The sequence below is a fragment of the Pongo pygmaeus genome, chromosome 22, assembly GCF_028885625.2.
Source record: "Pongo pygmaeus isolate AG05252 chromosome 22, NHGRI_mPonPyg2-v2.0_pri, whole genome shotgun sequence".
Taxonomy (NCBI): domain Eukaryota; kingdom Metazoa; phylum Chordata; class Mammalia; order Primates; family Hominidae; genus Pongo; species Pongo pygmaeus.
Genome location: NC_072395.2, coordinates 25,525,033 through 25,538,217, shown reverse-complemented (window position 1 = coordinate 25,538,217; position 13,185 = coordinate 25,525,033). Strand labels below are relative to the sequence as shown.

The 13,185-nt window shown below is 42.1% G+C and overlaps 1 long non-coding RNA gene across 1 annotated transcript in view; it reads left to right on the top strand.

Moving 5' to 3' along the window:
• Nucleotides 1-4,147: 4,147 nt before the first annotated feature.
• The window catches only part of LOC129022337 (uncharacterized), a 34,142-nt gene continuing 25,104 nt past the window's right edge, over nt 4,148-13,185 (top strand). Inside the window, exons 1-2 of the long non-coding RNA XR_008496373.1 lie at nt 4,148-6,238; nt 11,364-11,633. This is a non-coding gene — a long non-coding RNA (uncharacterized LOC129022337). The remainder of the gene's footprint in view (nt 6,239-11,363; nt 11,634-13,185) is intronic.

The following is a 13,185-nucleotide window of genomic DNA, read 5'->3' as shown; positions in this document are numbered from 1 at the left end:
ACAAATGGAGCCATATAGAAATGAGCAGCAGGCTCAGGAGCAGGGTGTGCCCTGCCTTTGGGGCTCCAGTCTATGCCTCAGGCGTCATGTGGCACTGCGGGCTTCTTGGTTGCCAAGAGGCAGACCACAGGCTATCTTGAGGAGGACTTTATGTTCAAGTGCAGAAAGCAGCCAGGATTACCATCCAGGGGACTTGGCCTTCTGTGGCCCTGGCCAGACTTAGAATTTGTGCCAAGGCAGGACAAGCTCACTCTGAGCAGCGTGTTAGTACCTGGGGCCTGTGAATGCCAGGCAAGGCCAAGCTGGCTCAAAGAGCAACCAGCCACCTCTGCAAGGGTGCGCCTGGACCAGTTGGACCAGCCACCAACCTCACCCACTCAAGGAAGCAGGGATGGCGAGGATACAACAGGCTGAGTGGCTGCCACCTGATGGCTGATAGAGCAGAGGCCTAAGGAAAATCAGATGGCAAGTTTAACTCTTTAATGGATCTTAAGTTAACTTTTCTATAAAGCAGATGGCACCAGTCCATGCCTCAGAGCTCATATGGCACTGCGGACCACAGAAGGCCGAGTCCCGTGGGTGACAATCCTGCCTGCTTTCTGCACTTGAACATAAAGTTCTCCTCAGGATGGTCGGTGGTCTGCCTCTTGGCCCTGCATTTAGGGTAGAAGAACGGATGTACCATGTCCGGCAGTGAGTGAGGTTGGTGGCTGGTCCACCTGCTCCTGGCCCAGCCTTTCAGAGGTGGCTGGTTGCTCTGAGCCAGCTTGGCCTTGCCCGGCATGCACAAACCTCAGTGCAACTACTGTGCTACAAATGGAGCCACAGAGAGGAAACGAGAAGCAGGCTGAGGAGCAGGTTGTGCGTTGCCTTTGGGGCTCCAGCCCTTGTCTCAGGGGTCATATAACACTGCGGGCTTCTTGGTTGCCTAGAGGCAGACCACAGGCCATCTTAAGGAGGACTTTATGTTCAAGTGCAGAAAGCAGCCAGGATTACCATCCAGGGGGGACTTCTGTAGCCCTGACCAGACCTTGCAGAGGTCGCTGGTTGGTCTTTGAGCCAGCTTGGCCTCCCTGGCATGCACAGGCCCCAGGGAGTAACACGCTGCTCCGAGTGAGCTTGTCCTGCCTTGGCTGCCACCTAATTGCTGATGGAGCAGAGGCCTTAGGAAAAGCAGATGGCACTGTGGCCCACCTTTAGGGTAGAAGAAGTGATGTCCATGTCTGGCTGCTAGTTGGTGACTGGTGCACCTGCTCCTGGCACACCCTTGCAGAGGTGGCTGGTTGCTCTTTGAGCCAGCTTGGCCTTGCCCGGCATGCACAAGCTTCAGTGCAACAACTGTGCTACAAATGGAGCCACAGAGAGGAAACAAGCAGCAGGCTCAGGAGCAGGGTGTGTGCTGCCTTTGGGGCTCCAGTCCATGCCTCGGGTTGTATGGCACTGCGGGCTTCTTGGTTGCCAAGAGGCGAGACCACAGGCCGTCTTGGGGAGGACTTTACGTTCAAGGGCAGAAAGCAGCCAGGATTACCATCCAGGGGACTCGGCCTTCTGTGGCCCTGGCCAGACTTAGAATTTGTGCCCAGGCAGGATAAGCTCACTCAGAGCAGCGTGTCAGTAGCTGGGGCCTATGCATCCAGGCAAGGCAAAGTTGGCTCAAAGAGCAACCAGTCACCTCTGCAAGGGTGCGCCTCAAGCAGGTGGAGCATCCACCACCTCACCCACTCAAGGAAGTGGGGCTGGCCAGGTTCCCACAGCCTGAGTGTCTGCCACCTTATTGCTGATGGAGCAGAGCCCTTAGGAAAAGCAGATGGCACTGTGGCTCTACCTTTAGGGTGGAAGAAGGGATGTACAGGTCCGGACGCTAATTGGTGACTGGTACACTGGCTCCTGGCACACCCTTGCAGAGGTGGCTGGTTTCTCTTTGAGCCAGCTTGGCCTTGCCCGGCATGCACAAGCTTCAGTGCAACAACTTTCCTACAAATGGAGCCATGTAGAGGAAACAAGCAGCAGGCTCAGGAGCAAGGCGTACCCTGCCTTTGGGGCTCCAGTCCATGCCTCAGGCATCACATGGCACTGCAGGCTTCTTGGTTGCCAAGAGGCAGACCACAGGCCATCTTGGGGAGGACTTTATGTTCAAATGCAGAAAGCAGCCAGGATTACCATCCGGGGGGCCTTCTGTAGCCCTGGCCAGACCTTGCGGGGGTGGCTCGTTGGTCTTTGAGCCAGCTTGGCCTCCCTGGCATGCACAGGCCCCAGGTACTAACACTGCTCCGAGTGTGCTTGTCCTGCCTTGGCTGCCACCTAATCCCTGATGGAGCAGAGGCCTTAGGAAAAGTAGATGGCACTGTGGCCCACCTTTAGGGTAGAAGAACTAATGTACCATGTCCGGCCGCTAGTTGGTAACTGGTGCACCTGCTCCTGGCACACCCTTGCAGAGGTGGCCGGTTGCTCTTTGAGCCAGCTTGGCCTTGCTGGGCATGCACAAGCTTCAGTGCAACAACTGTGCTACAAATGGAGCCACAGATAGTAAACAAGCAGCAGGCTGAGGAGCAGGGTGTGCGCTGCTTTCGGGGCTCCAATCCATGCCTCAGGGCTCCTGTGGCACTGCCCGATTCTTGGTTGCCAAGAGGCCAACCACAGGCCATCTTGAGAAGGACTTTCTGTTCCACTGCAGAAAGCAGCCAGGATTACCATCCAGGGGACTTGGCCTTCTGTGGCCCTGGCCAGACTTAGAATTTGTGCCAAGGCAGGACAAGCTCACTTGGAGCAGCGTGTTAGTACCTCAGGCCTGTGCATTCCAGGCAATGCCAAACTGGCTCAGAGAGCAATCAGCCGCCTCTGCAGGGGTGCGCCTGGAGGAGGTGGACCAGCCACCAGCCTCACCCAGTCAAGGAAGTGGATGACCAGGTTCCCACAGCCCGAGTGGCTGCCACCTGATGGCTAATGGAGCAAAGGCCTTAGGAAAAGCAGATGGCCCTGTGGCCCTACCTTTATGGTAGAAAAACTGATGTTCCATGTCCTGCAGCTAGTGAGGTTGGTGGCTGTTCCACCGGCTTCTGGCATACCGTTGCAGAGGTGGCTGGTTGCTCTTTGAGCCCTCTTAGCCTTGCCCAGCATGCACAAGCCTCAGTGCAACTACTTTGCTACGAATGGAACCATATAGAGGAAAGGAGCAACAGTCTCAGGAGCAAGGTGTATGCTGCCTTTGGGGGCTCCAGTCCATGCCTCAAGGGTCATATGTCACTGCGGGCTTCTTGGTTGCCAAGAGGCAGACCACAGGCCGTCTTGAGAAGGACTTTATGTTCAAGTGCAGAAAGCAGCCAGGATTGCCACCCTCGGGACTCTGCCTTTTGTGGCCCTGGCCAAACTTAGAATTTGACCCTAGACAGGACAAGCTCACTTGGAGTAGCGTGTCCATAGCTGGGATCTGTGCATGCCAGGCAAGGCTAAGCTGGCTCAAAGAGCAAGCAGCCACCTCTGCAAGGGTGCGCCTAGAGCAGGTGGAGCAGCCACCAGCTCACCCACTCCAGGAAGCCGGGGTATCCAGGTTCCCACAGCCCGAGTGGGTGCCACCTAATGGCTGATGAAGCAGAGGCCTTAGGAAAACCAGATGGCACTGTGGCCCTACCTTTATGGTAGAAGAGCTTATTTTTAGCCTGACTGGCAGCGTGTGAGGTTGGTGGCTGGTCCACCTGCTGCTGGCACATCCATGCAAAGATAGCTGGTTGCACTTTGAGTCACCTTGCCCTTGCCCAAAATGCACAAGCCTTGGTGCAACAACTGTGCTACAAATGGAGCCATATAGAGGAAAGGAGCAGCAGGCTCAGGAGCAGGCTGTGCACTGCCTTTGGGCCTTCAGTCCATGCCTCATGGGTCGTATGACACTGCGGGCTTTTTTGTTGCCAAGAGGCAGACCACAGGTCGTCTTGTGGAGGACTTTATGTTCCAGTCCAGAAAGCAGCCAATATTACCACCCAGGGGACACGTGCTTCTGTGGCCCAGGCCAGACATAGAATTTGACAAAGTCAGGACAAGCTCACTCAGAGCAGCATGTCGGTCCCCAGGGCCTGTTCATGCCAGGCAAGGCCAAGCTGGCTCAAAGAGCAAGCAGCCACCTCTGTAAGGGTGTGCCTGGAGCAGGTGGAGCAGCCACCAACCTCACCCACTCAAAGAAGCAGGGATGGCCAGGTTCCAACAGCCTGAGTGGCTGCCACCTGATGGCTGATGGAGCAGAGGTCTGAGGAAAAGCAGATGACACTGCTTTGTAGTGCCCTTCTTTGTCTGTCTTGATCTTTTTCAGTTAAAGTCTGTTTTATCAGAGACTAGGATTGCAAACCCTGCTTTTTTTTGCTTTCCGTTTGCTTGGTAAATATTCCTCCATCCCTTCATTTTAAGCCTATGTGTGTCTTTGCACATGAGATGGATCCTGAATACAGGACACCAATGGGTCTTTACTCTTTATCCAACTTGCCAGTCTGTGTCTTTTAACTGGGGCATTTAGCCCATTTACATTTAAGTTTAGTATTGTTACATGTGAAATTTATCCTGTCATGATGTTGCTTTTTATTTTTCCCATTAGTTAATGCAGTTTTTTTATAGTGTCAATGGTCTTTACAATTTGATATGTTTTTGTAGTGGCTGGTATTGGTTGTTCCTTTCCATGTTTAGTGCTTCCTTCAGGAGCTCTTGTAACGCAAGAATGTGGATTTATTTCTTGTAAGGTAAATATGTGGATTTATTTCTCGGTGCTGTATTCTATGGCCTTTACCTCAAGAATCATTACTTTTTAAAATGCAATTCAAATTAGCATAAAACATTTACAGCCTAGGGAAAGGCTTGTGGCATTAGAATACTTATTTATAGGATTATTTTGTGTTTTTTTGAGATATGGTCTTTGTCATTGAGGCAGAAGTGCAGTGGTTTGATCATAATTCACCACAGCCCTAAACTCTGAGTCCAAGCCATCCTTTTGCCTTAATCTCCCAACTAGTTGGATCTACAAGCATAAGGCATCATGCCTGGCTAATTTTTTTACATGTTTTTTTTTGTTGTTGTTGAGATTATGGTATCACTGTGTTGCTCTAGCTGATCTCAAATTCCTGACCTCAAGGGATCTTTCTGCCACAGCCTCCTAAAGTGCTAGGATTACATGCATGATACACCATGCCTATTGTAGAGTATTACATTATTTTCAAAGTCTTATTCTAAGAGCCATTTATTGACTTTGGCCTAAATAACTCAATATAATATCCCTGAAACTTTTTTTTGACAAATTTTGGGGCATTATGATGAGAGAAGGGGGTTTGAAACTTTCTAATAAGAGTTAACTTAGAGCCATTTAAGAAGGAAAAAACACAAATTATAAGAAAAATAAAAGTAAGATCAAGTGCAAAAGTTGTGTGGCAAAGATGATGAGAGTAAAGAATATATGTTTGTGACTCATGGTGGCTTTTACTTTGTTCTTGAATTTCTGAGTACGGGTTAACATTTAAAGAATCTACATTATAGATAACATTTTATTGCAAGTAAATGTATTTCAAAATTTGTTATTGGTTTTGTATGAGATTATTCTCAGCCTACTTCATTATCAAGCTATATTATTTTATTAATGTAGTTTGATGATCTTACAGCAAAGCTGGAAGCTGTATCTTCAAAATATGTCTATTTGACTAAAAAGAAGTTATTCAACAGGAGTTATTATCTATGAAAAAAGTACAACAGGAATATAAAAAACTTGAAGAGGATAAAAAGATGTTGGAAGAAGTAATGTTAAGTCTTAAAAAACATATGGAAAGTACACATTGGTGAAGACACATTGGTGAAGTACAAAAATATAAATCAGATCAAGAAGAAAGGGCAGTGCAGGCAATAGAAAAATTAGTAGAAATCCCTTTACAGGTTAGTTTGTAAAATTGGGTAAGTTTATTTATAAAGTGCTTTCATTTATTTCACTGCAAATTATATTTTGGATATATATATATATTGTGTTTCCTCTGCCTCTCTTATAGCAATTTGCCTTGTAGAGTTCTAGCAAAAAGGTGGCATCTGTTTTTACTTTCAAATATTTAAATTTCCATCATTATAACAAAATTGATTTTTCAGAGTAATGATTCTCACTGTGGAGTCATTTGATTATTAAGACCCGTTGGCATAAGATTACATCCTCTGACTATAAAAATCCTGGAAGAAAACCTAGGAAATATTCGTCTGGACATCGCACTTGGCAATGAATTTATGGGTAAGTCCTCAAAAGCAATTGCCAGAAAAATGAAAATTGACAAGTGTGATTTAATTAAACTAAAGAGCTGCTTCTGCACAGCATGAGAAACTCTCAAGGGGGATTGAACAGACAGCCTACAGAATGGAAGAAAATATTCACACACTATGCATACAGCAAAGGCCTATTATCCAGAATCTATGAGACTTAGACAAATCAACAAGCAAAAAATAACCCCATTAAAAAACGGGCAAAGAACATGAACAGACAGTTTTCAAAAGAACACATATGTGGCCAACAAACATATTAACACATGCATATGATCACTAATCATTAGAGAATGCAAAACAAAACATCAATGAGATACCATCTCACACCAGTTAGAATGACTTCTGTTAAAAAGTAAAAATAATAAAAATATTTAAATATTCAATATTAGAATGTTATTTAGGCTGAGATAAATTAATTTGTCATTATTCTCAAAACATGGATATTTAAGAATAACCTTACTTCACATGTAATAACACAACAACCACCTTAAAAAATAAAAGCTGGGGCCTAGCACGGTGTCTCAAGTCTGTAATCCCCGCACTTTGGGAAGCTGAGGTGGGCCAGATCACGAGGTGAGGAGTTTGAGACAAGCCTGGCCAACATGGTGAAACCCCATCTCTACTAAAAATACAAAAATTAATTAGGCGTGGTGGTGGGCACCTGTAATCCCAGCTACTTGGGAGGCTGAAGCAGGAGAATCATTGGAACCTGGGAGGTGGAGGTTGCAGTGAGCTGAGATCAGGCCATTGCACTCCAGCCTGGGCAACAGGGTGAGACTCCATCTCAAAAATAAATAAATAAATAAATAAATAAATAAAATTAAATGAAGAAAAACAAAAGCTGGAAGTTCTATGAAAATATTAATGCATGTACCATCTTTTGAAAATGTTCATGGTTTCTCTAGAGATTTCAATACCTATTCTAGCTTATTATAGTAACCTATAATTTGTATTATACCAACTATGGTATAAAAACCTTAAAATGTATATTTCTGTTTCCTCTCTCCTTTATACTATTTATGTCATGCATTATAGTCTCAAATATTATGAATTCCATAACATAAAGTTACTCTTTTTTTTAAAAAAAAAGACAGTTATCTTTAGAGCAATGGAAAATAATTGGGCTATATATCTTTATATCTTCTCTGGCACTCTTTATTTCTTTGTGTAGTTTCAACTTTCATCTGCTTCCATATTCCTTTTGCCTCAAGAAATGATTTTGACATTTATTTTAGTGCCGACCTGTTAGCAAGGGACTCTTCCAGTGTTAATCTGAAAATGTCTTCATTTAATTGTTATTTTCGCTATATAGTTAATGGATATAAGATTGGGGGTTGACTTTTTTTCAGTTATTTAAAAATTTTGTGTCATTGGTTTCTGACTTGTAGAGTTGCTGACAAGCAGTTCACTGTAATGTCTGTTTCTTTTTATCTCTCTACAGTGTTCCTATTTTTCTGTGACTGAATTCAAGATTTTTGCTAATCGTTGGTTTTCAGCAGTTTGACTAGTGTGTTTATTCTAGCGTTCTTTAAATTTTGTATTAATCTTTCTTGGATCTTTTTGAGGTTATTTGGTCTCCTTAGTCATCATTTTCAAATTTGTCTTCTCTTACATTCTGTTTTTACTCTCCTGGGATTCCAATTAATTGTATTTTAGTCAATTTCATATTACCAGAGAATTCTTCGATTCACTGGAGTATTTTGTTTGCTTGGCTCATTGGTTTATTTTGTTTTTCTCTTTCCACCCTTTGTGCTACCATTCAAATAATTTGTATTGACCTAGCATAAAATTTACTGCTTCTTTCTTTAGCTCTGATGACCAGTCTGCTAATCAGCTTGCTGTTGTAATTCTTCATCTCTGTTCTCATGCTTTCACTTATTTCTAGCTTTTGCCTTTTACTGTTCTCATCTCTGCTGAAATTCCTCATTTTTCCATACATGTTGTCTTTTTTTAAGTAGATTCTTTAACATTTATATCATTATTATTTTAAATTAGTTGCATTTAGTTCCAACATCTGAATTGTCTCTGAATTTGATTCTGTTGACTTTTTATCTTTTGAAAATATTATAACCCATAACTCAAATTTCTAACTTGCTTTTATATGTCTCCCAATTTCTAAAAAATGCAAATCATGAGATGTAGAAAAACAGTAGATCCTGAGATAATTATGTCGAGATTGTTTTATATTTCTGTTTCATTTTGGTTTGTGTCATGCTGTTAGTGTGGACAGGAACAAAGGTTGGTTTTTGCTGCGGTGTCTGAAACATTCAGTGAACCAAGTAACAGATTTCTCCAGCAGTAGGCTGCTATATCATGTGCCTTGTGTGGGGCCTTAGGCTCTGGAGGGCATATGCCAATGCTCCTGTTCCACAGTTATCTTTCCATAGTCCTTACCACATATGTCATAGGAGGGTCTCGCTCCACTTTTTTGTTCCTCTCTAACTGTAGAACATCATTTTGTGTGTGTGTGTGTGTGACTAGGCAGAAAATTCAGGTTGGGGGCAGAGGGATGATTCATGTTATTTTTGAGCCAGTTTCATCACTGGACACTCAGAGAAGGGGTATTTTTAGCACTTCCTGATTCTTATTCTAGTGGGAGTCAAACTGTCTCTTATCTGTGTTGTTTTTTGAGGAAGAAATAATACCTTGCCCTCCTCCCACCTCAGTGGTAGAAAACTGATTTATATCATTGCAAGTTTTCAACCCCACAATAAGGGCATACTATTTTATTTCTTCCATAGGAACAATGCACCTTCGTCTGTGGTCACTGGATGGAGATTTTCCAACCCTTTACCACAGTAGCACGACTCTGCATTAGTGCAAAATCCTGGGCCCCAAAACAATCCTTGTTCCTCTCCTGATGGAGAAGTATTTTTCTTGCATCCCTCCCCCAGAAGCAGTGATCCTCTGCCTGGTCTCAGGTGGGATAGGGTATGGTATGAGAGGTTCCTTAACCTTATCGGAAAGCTGATGTGTTTTGCTTCTTCTTATCTCCCAGAAACAGTAGACTTTTGCGTGGGTTCATGGACCCAGATGGTTTTTTGCCACAGCAAATTAAGAGTTTTGTTTCTTAGGAGAGAAGCAAATGTTCATGTAGTCAATTTTTTTCTTATTTATTTTTTGCTTTGTTTTCTTATTTCAGTAATGATGAGTTGAATATGATCATTATTTTCCACTTACGCCGCTTGCAACTCTAATATTTTGTTTTTATTAGCCCCCCTTTGACAGTTCAGCACTAAATCAAATGCAGATGATCATCAGTTGTGTGAATAAAGTGTTTTTATTGAGAACAAAATTGTTGATATAGACACAAATTAGGATATTATCCTACTTAGCACAATATGTCACTGGCTCAAAATGTAAAATCCTCTTTAGGCTGAACAAAGAATGGTTCTTAAAACTATTGTCCCTTTTTGACAAATAAACCCAATGCTTTTTATCTCATGGATAGATTATTAAAATAATTACATACCTGATCTTCATTTTATGTTCTCTCTCTTCAAGATATTTCCTTCAAAACTACTTTGATTGATTAGTGTCTTTTGAATTATGTTAGACTTTTGTATTTTCTCCACAAGCTCATCAGGGTAAATCCTGCCTTTACATTTTTTATAAAAATTCTCTTTTTTTTTTCAAATCTTAGTTGAGCTGAAAGATTTCCACCAAATGTCTCCTATGCCACAAAGCCTTATTTTATTTATCTCCCCGTTCTGCTTGCTCAAGCTCATTTAGGAATATTTTTATTAAAACATTCATGCAATACTGTTTTTTAAAAAATCTGAACATATAGTATTTTCAATTTGAACACAAAGTAGTGCTCTAACTTGAAAACAAGTTTTAGAAACAAATGTTTCTAGAAGGAGGATCAACAGTGTCATAAATATCATAATCCAATTTTCCTGTTTGTACTAAAATATTAGCAAATATTTATAGAGAAATTGCTGTCTGCCTGAAAGTATAATGCTTTTGATACACATTATATCATAAAAACTATGTACTATTAGTAGTAGTATCTTAAGAGTAAAAATATCGAGTCTTAGAGATGTTAAGCAATGTGCTCAAATAGCATAGGGAAAGTTGGAATTCTGAAATTCCGACTATGCCGTAGGTATGATAGGAGAATCAATGTCAAATGTAACTGTCAAGTCATTGTGGGGATTCAGAGACCTCTGATTGCTAGGGTCAATACACTTAAGCAGATCATGTCACTACTTAGTTAAATCTATTTTATTAAAGCAAAATTCCACAAAGATTATTGGCACCAAAACCATTATTTTCCTTCCTTCCTTCCTTCCTTCCTTCCTTCCTTCCTTCCTTCCTTCCTTCCTTCCTCTCTCTCTCCTTCCTTCCTTCCTTCCTTCCTTCCTTTTCTTTCTTTCTTTCTTTCTTTTTCTTTCTTTCTTTCTTTTTCTTTCTTTCTTTTCTTTCTCTCTCTCTCTCTCTCTTTCTTTCTTCTTTTTCTTTCTTTTCTTTCTTTCTTTCTTCTTTCGAGACAGGGTCTCAGTCTGTTGCCCAAGCTGGAGTCCAGTGGCACAATCATGGCTTACTGCAGCCCCAGCTTCCCCAGGCTCAGGTGATCCTTCCACCTCATCCTCCTGAGTAGCTGGGACTACAGGCAAGCCACTATGCCTGGCTAAATTTTTTTTTTTTGGTAAAGATTGGGTTTCACCATGTTGCCGAGCCTGGTCTGCAACTCCTCAGCTCAAGCAATCCACCTGCCTTTGCCTCCCAAACTATTGGGATTCCAGGTGTAAGCCTCATGCCTGGACAAAAATATTATTTAACAAGTTCAATTTAACTATTAGATTTTGGATAATGAGGGATAGAATTTTCTACATCATAATTCATCTTGGGTTCTTTATTTAAAGTAATACATAAGGATTTCAATTCAATTCAAATATATTTATTAGCAAATTAAATGTCTTTTTCAGGATTCCAAACTTTTGTTGAAGACATAAATGTTAAATGATGTCACTGATTTTAATTAGATTAGCAGAAACATATTCCGGTGTGTAATAACAGTGACAGAATGGGCTATTAATTTTATTTTCTTTCTCTTTCTCTCTTTCCCCTTTTAAAAATATTTTACTTTTTAGGCTCTTTGGAATCCTGCAGATATAATCATGATAATTAAACAAAACACTCAGAGAAACTGCCAACCCTAGGATGAAATATATTGTTACTGTGCTTTGGGATTAAAATAAGTAACTACAGTTTATAGAACTTTTATACTGATACACAGACACTAAAAAGGGAAAGGGTTTGGATGAGAAGCTCTGCTATGTAATCAAGAATCTCAGCCACTCATTTCTGTAGGAGCTGCAGGAGCTCCCTGTAAAGAGAGGTTATGGAGTCTGTAGCTTCAGGTAAGAGACTTAAAACCCTTCACAGTTTCTCCATTTTTCCCATAGTTTCCCCAAAAAGGTTATGATACTTTATAAGAATGCTTCACTTGTGAAAAACAAATATCAAAGTCTTCTTGTAAATTATATTTAAGGACAAATCTTTATTCCATGTTTAATTTATTTAGCTTCCCCTGTAGCTAATATTTCATGCTGAACACATTTTAAATGCTGTAAATGTAGATAATATAATTTATGGATCATTAATGCGTAGTTTAGAGAAAACGTCAAAAGAAATGGCCCCAGAATAAGCTTCTTGATTTGTAAAATTCTATGTCATTGGCTAAAATTTGTATAGCATCTCAAAATATAAATATATAGACATCTCAGATAATATATTTTAAATAGCAAATTCCTGTTAGAAAATAATAGTACTTAACTAGATGAGAATAACAGGTCACCATTATTTGAATTGTGTCCTATTAATTTTTCTTTTGTTGTGTTACTCATGTTTTACTTATGGGGGATATATATAACTTCCGCTGTTTTCAGAATTATTGTATGCAGTCTGTATGAGAATGCAACTTAAGTTTCCTTGATGCTTTTTCACACTTCTATTGCTAGAAATAAGAATACAGTAATATTGGCAAAGAAAATTGACCAGTTCAATAAAATTTTTTAGTAAATCTGATTGAAAATAAACATTGCTTGTGGCTTTCTTACATCAATATTGTTATATTCTAGACTACCCTATCTGAAATTATGGCTTCGAAATTCCAATTATGTGCAAATGTGTAAAATATCAATATTTTATGTTCAAGCTGGGGCCTCCTGAGGCGTCCTGGGCTGAGAGGGAAAGATGCCAGCTCTGCAAGCCGGGGAGGGAACACCGCCATTGTTACAAGGACACACCGCCACATGGACACACGACCAGACTCACATGTACAGACACATGGAGACATTACCACATGGACACACCGTCACACGGTCACATGGACACACTGGCATAGTCACATGGACGGGGACACAGACATACAGAGAAATCACCACACAGACACACTACCACACTATCACAGGGACACACGGAGACATCACCACACTGTCAAATAGACGGACACACGGAGACATCACCACATGGACACACCGTCACATGGAAACACTGGCATAGTCACATGGATGGACACACAGACATACAGAGAAATCACCACACAGACACACTACCACACTATAACAGGGACACACAGACACACGGAGACATCACCACACTGTCAAATAGACAAACGGAGACATCACCACATGGACACACCGTCAGACCACCACAGGGACACACAGACACACAAGAGACATCACTACACTGTCACATGGACACACCATCACACACACAAACACACAGACACACTGCCACATGGACACTGCCACACACAGACACGCCGCCACACTGTCACACTACCACACACACTGCCATTTGGACACAAGGACACACAGACACAGATACAAAAACACTGTCACATGGATACACCACCACACGGAAATGCGGACACACTGTCACACAGACACACCACCACGCTGCCACACA